Raw genomic sequence first — 7,435 nt, forward strand, 5'->3', positions numbered from 1 at the left:
CTCTGATACATATAATTTCTTCCACAAATGAGGTCATTTTTGTTGCACACTGTTACACAATCCAAACTCATATAAATACACACACACATATGTCATCATCCATTGTTTTACTACTTTAGAGAGTCTAGACTCACAAAAGCACAACACATTGGACCTTTGGATCTGTCCCAATTTCTTTTTTTTTTTAAATCATTTTATTAGGGGTTCATACAACTCTTATCACAATCCATACACACATCAATTGTGTCAAGCACATTTGTACATATGTTGCCATCATCATTCTCAAAACATGTGCTTTCTATTTTTTGAATTAATGTATTTACATATGGACATACCTATGCTTATACCTCTATTCATAGCTTTGCTTTCTACCGCAGTTCTCTGTTTCTAAAGGGTATTTTCTTAAGAGAGTACAACTTCCAGAAGTATTTAGTGACCCAATTTATCCAGACAATTTTAAAGAAGTGGAAACTGAGATCTCTAAGGCTATATGATACCTGCAAGTTTTTTGTTAGTCTAATGAATATGTTGGTGGATGATCTATCACTTAATATCATTAACTTCTCACCAACCATGGGATGTAGAAGCAGAAATTGTCATTCTTTAATGCACAGTTGCGTCTATTAAACAGAGCATGATGTTGAAGAAGACATACATATATGAAAAATTCCTGTTACGAGTATTGTTAATGTTGGGTGTCATCAAATTGATGCTAAATCATAGCAACCCCAAGTGACAAAAAGATACTTCCACATAGGGTTGAATTGACTAATTTTTATGAAAGCTAATTGCTACATCTTTTTTTTTTTTGGTGAAGTCAAGGGATGAGTTCAAATCATTCGCCTTTCCATTAGCATCCAAGTATTTGACCATTGACCATGGGGCCACCAGGGCTCCTTCTGATGACATCATTAACTGTGTGTAGAAACCTGAGAACTGACTGGAAGAGATTCATATTTGTATCCATTCCAAAGAAAGAGGACTCAGTAGAAAGTTCACACTATATAACAATGTCACTGATACATATCACATTCAAGTAAAATATTCCTGAAGATCATCCAGCAATGGTGGCAACAGCACATCAACAGGGAGCAGCTATAGGTTAAGTCCAATTCAGAAGAGAATGTGGAAAAAGGGATATCATGGCTGTCACACATGCACTTTAACGCACCCACTAAAAATCACGAATACCTTCATCTATGCCACCCACACCCCAAGTGGGGGAAAGAAGGAGTAAAGCAGAAGCAGTCTGCAGTACCCCCTCTTTTGGCTCCATGCCCCGTCCTTTCCAGTCATTTCCCACATTCCCTGGAAGTGGCCTGTTTTCAGTCTCAGACTCTTGCATAGCTCCCCTGGTGGCCATACGCTTTCCAGAGAGTGTGTACTATCTGACACTGTACCACCCGCAATTTCCTGTTCACGCATAAAAGTTACTTGGACTTACAAAAGTGCTTCTGCCACATAAGTTTTTTCTGCTCAGAGAAACAAGAACTAGTGGGAGCCATTCAATATCCTAACTAACAGCTGTGCCATGCAGAACTTGTACCTACATCAGGAAGCAGTTGTGCAGACGAGATAAGGACACACTGCATGGCTAAAAACCAGAAGGGTGTGCATCAGGAGTGTATCCTCCAATCATCCTTACTCAATCTGTACGCTGAGTAATCATCGGAGAAGCTGGACTGTATGAAGAAGAATTGGCATCAAGACTAGAGAAAGGTTTATTAACAACCTAGAATGATACAATCTTGATTGCTGAAAGAGTGGAGGAATTGAAACATTGACTAGTGAACATCAAGGATTGCTGCTTGAACATCTTGCTTGGGCTCACGGAGGGACAGTTAATGAGAGAAATAGTTTTCAATGAGGTGGATGGACAGAGTGGCTGGAACGATGGGCTCGGGCATAGCAAGGCACTATGAGGATGATGTGGGACTGTGCAGTATTTCCTTCTGCTGTGAATGGGGTCATGGTGAGTCATCAACAACTCAATAGCGCCTGAAAAATAGCAACAAGAGGCATGTGTTAACGCTACAGCAGAGGTTCTCAACCTATGGGTTGCGACCCCTTTGGGGGTTGAAGGACTCTTTCACAGGGGTTGCCTAAGACCCTTTTAAAACATATTTCCGATGGTCTTAGGAACCGAGATAACTCCTCTATCAGTCTCCAGGTGGGAACGCCCACATGCAGATATGCTGATCTGGTGAGAAAGAAGCTGTGTCAACCTTCTCACGGATGTTGGCTTTTTATGCATACTGTCCCAAAATGTAGCAATGTAGTTTACTGTTGTTATATTAAGACTGTTACCCATGCTGCACCATGCTTCAAGACAAAATTTCATTTATTTGTCATTAGAAATAAATATTTTACAATATATAATTACGTATTGCTTTTGTGATTCATCACTGTGCTTTAATTATGTTCAATTTGTAACAATGAAAATACATCCTGCAAATCAGATATTTATGACTCATAACAGCAGCAAAATTACAGTTATGAAGAAGTAATGAAAATAATTTTATGGTTGGGGAGGTCACCACAACCTGAGGAACTGTATGAAAGGGGTGTGGCATGAGGAAGGTTGAGAACCCCTGTAAGGGGTCACTGCCACTAAGGAGGAACTGCTGTGCTTTCTCTGCATCTGAATGATGCCCTTCTCCTTAGAGACAGCCAGGGCTCCACAACAGGACTAGAGGTATTGTAAATGCTTCCCTCTCCCTCCCCTTATCGGAGTTTTAGGAGCTAGTGTCATAGTGTTCATAGTCTGGGTCCATCTATAAAAGAGAATTCCAGAATGACGCCTTCCCGTTGGTCTCTTCCCGGGTCCCTGCCAGCTCCCACTGGCCCCACGTGCTGCCCTAGGGAAAGAAAATATCTTTCCGTTCAGTCTTTTCCATTTTGGGGGTCGAGCAGATCACACACGATGAGTTAAAAGCTGTTTAAAAGCTATGGTCCACAAGTTGAAGGCTACTGCTTGGTTCTGCAGATTTCACAGGGAAAGTACAAACCTATTCTCATTTAAATAACTAGGAGCATAAATCGTTCACCATTTTAAAAGCTAGTACATGATTTAAGGGAAGCTCTCAATAATCCTGAGAAGTCCCGGTAGCTTAGTGGGTTAAATATTATACTTCTAACAGCAGTCAGCATTTCAAAACTGCCAGGGACTCTGAGGGAGAAAAATGGGGCTTTCTACTTCTGTAAAGATTTATAGTCCCCCCAATTCAAAGGGGCAGTTTCCACCCTGACTGTAGAGTCCATGCGAGTCTGAATGGATTTGATGGCAATGAAAATTTGAGTGAGTCGATGTTTGTTCTTTATTAGAAAACAAGACTCTTTGAGACCCATTGTCTGTTAGTTATCTGAAGAGCACTCTGTCAGTCAGTCATTCTATCTATACTCTGGGTTGAATGTCAGATGACCCTGCTTTCTTTCAGGATTCATATTTATACGGAAATAAATAGGTGTGGCCTTCAGCTCTAACTGCTGGCTCTTCACATGCAAGAGTTAATTCCATCAATAGGAGGGAGCTCAAATAAAGCAGGAGGTGTGAAAACAATTAAGCTGGGATTAACAACTCATCTGATTAATCCTTAGTACGAATTTAACTTATGTTAAATTCATTACATCAGAAAGTTTAGTGATTCCCAGATCAGAATTTTAAAAGACATAGTAGTTTACAACTGCAAAGAAGAAGCTGGATGTATATATGAATAAATATTGTTTTTTTTAAGCATGTTCCCAATCTCTGTTTGAAGTGATGGAGGCCAGGTTCAGGGGCACAAAAGACTGTGGCACAGAGAATACGGGACAGAGCAGAGGAGCCAAGCCCAACAGCAGAAGTCAAGGCAAGGAAACCATGAAACAGACCAAGGAAACAGTGCTGAGATTATGGGACTGTGGGGCAGAGTGACAGTTCGGCTTTCTGGTTCACAGAGCAGAGAACAAGGAAGCATATGACTGAGGTTCTGAAAACTGGAGGGAGACTTGGTTACTGGCTGGGAGAGATATTGCTGAGGACCAATGACTGTCTCCTGACTGTTTACTGATCCGGACTTGTGGTAACGTATTACCTTTCCAAAGAAGCTCCCTTAATAGTGATAAATAACTAATTTCTTTTTTTAGTATTTATCAGCATTTACTTTTTTATAACTAGTGAACAAATACAGCAGAGAATATGCAGATAAAGTCCTTTTAACTCTTAAGATAACTTAAATCAACTTATTTAAAAGTAGAAGAATATACCTATAAACCCTACCCATAACCCAATCCATCTAGCATTTTGCATGGCATGTAAGCACAAGTAGAAGTCAGACTTAGTCATCGTTGATCTAAATAAATATTAAGATACAATATCTTAATCAACTTGTTTTTATTAAACCTGACCTGACATCAAACTGTATCACAAGGATTTACACTCTTTCTGAATTGGTCGTTAAGTTTATTATCTTATAGCTAGAGGTAAATTGATTGTTTCACTAGTCATAGATTTTTTTACATTCCCCGAAATGTAAAGATATACTGCTTTGAGTTGTCCCAAATTTACTTTCATAAGTTCAAATATATAGCTAGCATTTTTCTCATCATTGATACCATGTATTATTCTCTTATGAATCAAATAGAAATTGCATTTTGATGCACTACTTATAGAGAAGCAATCACAGGGACTTAAACACTAGGTTTCTGTTTGTTTGATTGCTTTGCTCACAGAAAAGCAGCCTGCGGTTAGAGCACTCAGGATTGGCTTAGCAGCAACCCAGTGTGGCCGGGCTTCTTTGAAGACTCTTGGAGGGAGCAGCACACCCAGAGAGTCGGCTGTGACTCATTTGTCAATCTCATTTAGCTGCTGCTGTTTTAAGTAGAATGACTAAGTTTTTTGCACCTGACAATGACTCGACACTCACTCTGCACGCACATATGGAAAAGGCTTTAATCAGGTAATGCTCCCACGAAAAAGAACTAGAATAGCCAAGTGAATTTCTAATAACATCCCTGTGTTGGGTTCAGTGGGGACATGAATGGCCAAAATGCCACAGAGATATAAGGTGTAGAAAAGAACACCGCTTTGGGCTCTAACTTTTTAGCCATGAGACATGTACTGATTTCTCAAAGTGGCCTCCACCCGGAAAGACCTGAAAAAGTCAAGAAACATTGCAACCAGGAAAAAAGATGCACCGGGAGGCTGAGAAGCTCAACACATTTTTAGAAGCAAAATGTGGACTTCAGAATTTTCTATGTAGAAAGTTGTTGTCAACACCTCAAGTGTCAGGGTCAACCTGCTAAAGAGTCAAGCCTCAGATCAGGTCACCTCTGGGAAGCGCAGGCCGTTTCTGAGGTGCCCTGGTGGCACGATTTAGCCGCTAGCCCAAAGGGTCCAAGAAGAAAGACCCAGGGAGGGTTCCTGAACAGAGCGGAGCCTCCGGAAGCCCACGCAGCAGTTTAGGCATCGGCCGCAGCTCCTCCTCGGCCTTCTACACGTAAAAGTAGGTCCTCTTCTGAAGGACGGTTTCAGAAGGCCAGCAGCCCCTTGGCACCTACATAAAAATGAAGCCATCGCAAAAGAGGAGAACTATAGCCTATCTCTTATGAACAAGAATGTGAGATGCCCTACACATTAATCATCATCTACAATAGTTAAAAATATATATATATCAAAACCAAGTTGGGTTTATTCTAAGGTGACCAGACGTCCTGCTTTTGGCGGGACAGTCCCGATTTTTAACAATTTTTCCCACGTCCCGTAGCATTTTTAAAAAGTCCCGATTTTTGGAAAGAATGCACGACAAGCTAGGGTATACAGTTTTCGGCTGCCATGTGGCTATTTCGCCAGGATATGAGTTTTATCAATGGTGTCCCTCTTTTGTCCCGCTTTACCAATGTGAAAATCTGGTCACCTTAGTTATTCCAAAGTTCCAAGTTTGGTTTATTATTTTAAGAATAATCACTGGAATTTGCCACATTAACAGGATAAAGAAGTATAATCATCTCCGCTGATGAAGAAAAATATGTAATAAAGTTTATTAACAAATAATACGTTTGAAAATATATTTGCAAATTAACGTCTTTGTAAATTGAATAATGTCATTGCTGCTAAGCTGATTATGATTCATAAGAACCTCATGTGTGTCAGGATAGAAGTGTACTATGTAGATTTAAAACAATAGGTTTACTGGCATATACTTCATATATCATACAACTTACTTATTCAACCATAGGAAGAAGATGTGTGCAATTATCTCCACAATCAATTTCAGAACATTTTCTTCTCATACTCATTATTGTTAGTTCCCTTTTTTTCCATAATATCTACCATGCCCCTGGATGCCATGCAAATAGCAAACCAGTTACTCTTTCTGTAGATATACCTATCTTGGATTCCATTTATAGGGAATCATACAAAACATAAACAGGAAGCAAACAAAGAAAATCCAACAACAACTGGACAAAACATAGAAAAACCTTAATCAAAATGAAAGTGGAAAATATTAAAAATTGAAACAATTTGAAAATGAGTGGAAAGGGAGATCAAATAATAAGGTTTTACATTTTAACCAAACTACATCTATCATAATAGACTTTAGAATGCTTGATGTCTGAGAGCAAGGCTATTCCCATCCCTCGGCTACTGTCAGAGGAGTTTCACAGGAGGCTTTATGGACCCTGTAAATGGATTTTGAGCTTCCATTATCTCCATAGCCTTTTGCAAATCAGGTATTTATAAGTTAAGCACTGTACCATTCCCTCTTTTGGATTTGGATTTTATTATTTGCAATCTTCGGATCAAATAGGCTGGTGTGCTTCTTCCATGTGACTTAATTGAGCCTTACTTAAATGGCTGCTTGTTTGAAGATAAATCTTTCAGATCCCAAATACTACACTTTCTGATAGCCAGGCACCATGGTATCTTAACCATATTTTACTATAACACCCATATCTTCAGTGATCAGTGAGGGTGAGGATTGAGCAGGGCCAATTAATAAGAACTAATTGTTCTGAGATTGGGGGCCCATTGTTTGTGTAACTAGTGTCTAGTCCCTTAAGACTTTAATCTGTACAAGTCAACAATACATGTATTGTGATCTGAAGCTAGCCTATTCTTGTATAATTTCTTTTTCTCAACAGTGTTTTAATTTCTAAATTTGGCTAAATTAATGATGCTATTGATAGAATTACCTTATGTCCTGGGGTGGGAGAGGGTGATTTATAATGTTCTTCATCATAAAGTGATATTGAAACATTTAAAGTAAACTAGAATCATATATAAGCCATAGATATATGAATGTATGTGCTGTTTACATTTAATCCCATAGGTATTTTGATGGTTCATTTTATAGAAGTAAATTATCAGGCTTTTTTATCCAAGCAGCCTCTGGTGGATGTGAGCTGCCAGCATTTCAGTTAGCAGCTGAGTATATTAAGATTTGTACTAGCCAGG

This window comes from Echinops telfairi, unplaced genomic scaffold (genome assembly GCF_000313985.2).
Source record: "Echinops telfairi isolate 266 unplaced genomic scaffold, ASM31398v2 ScPeMD7_7469;HRSCAF=8507_1, whole genome shotgun sequence".
Lineage (NCBI taxonomy): Eukaryota > Metazoa > Chordata > Mammalia > Afrosoricida > Tenrecidae > Echinops > Echinops telfairi.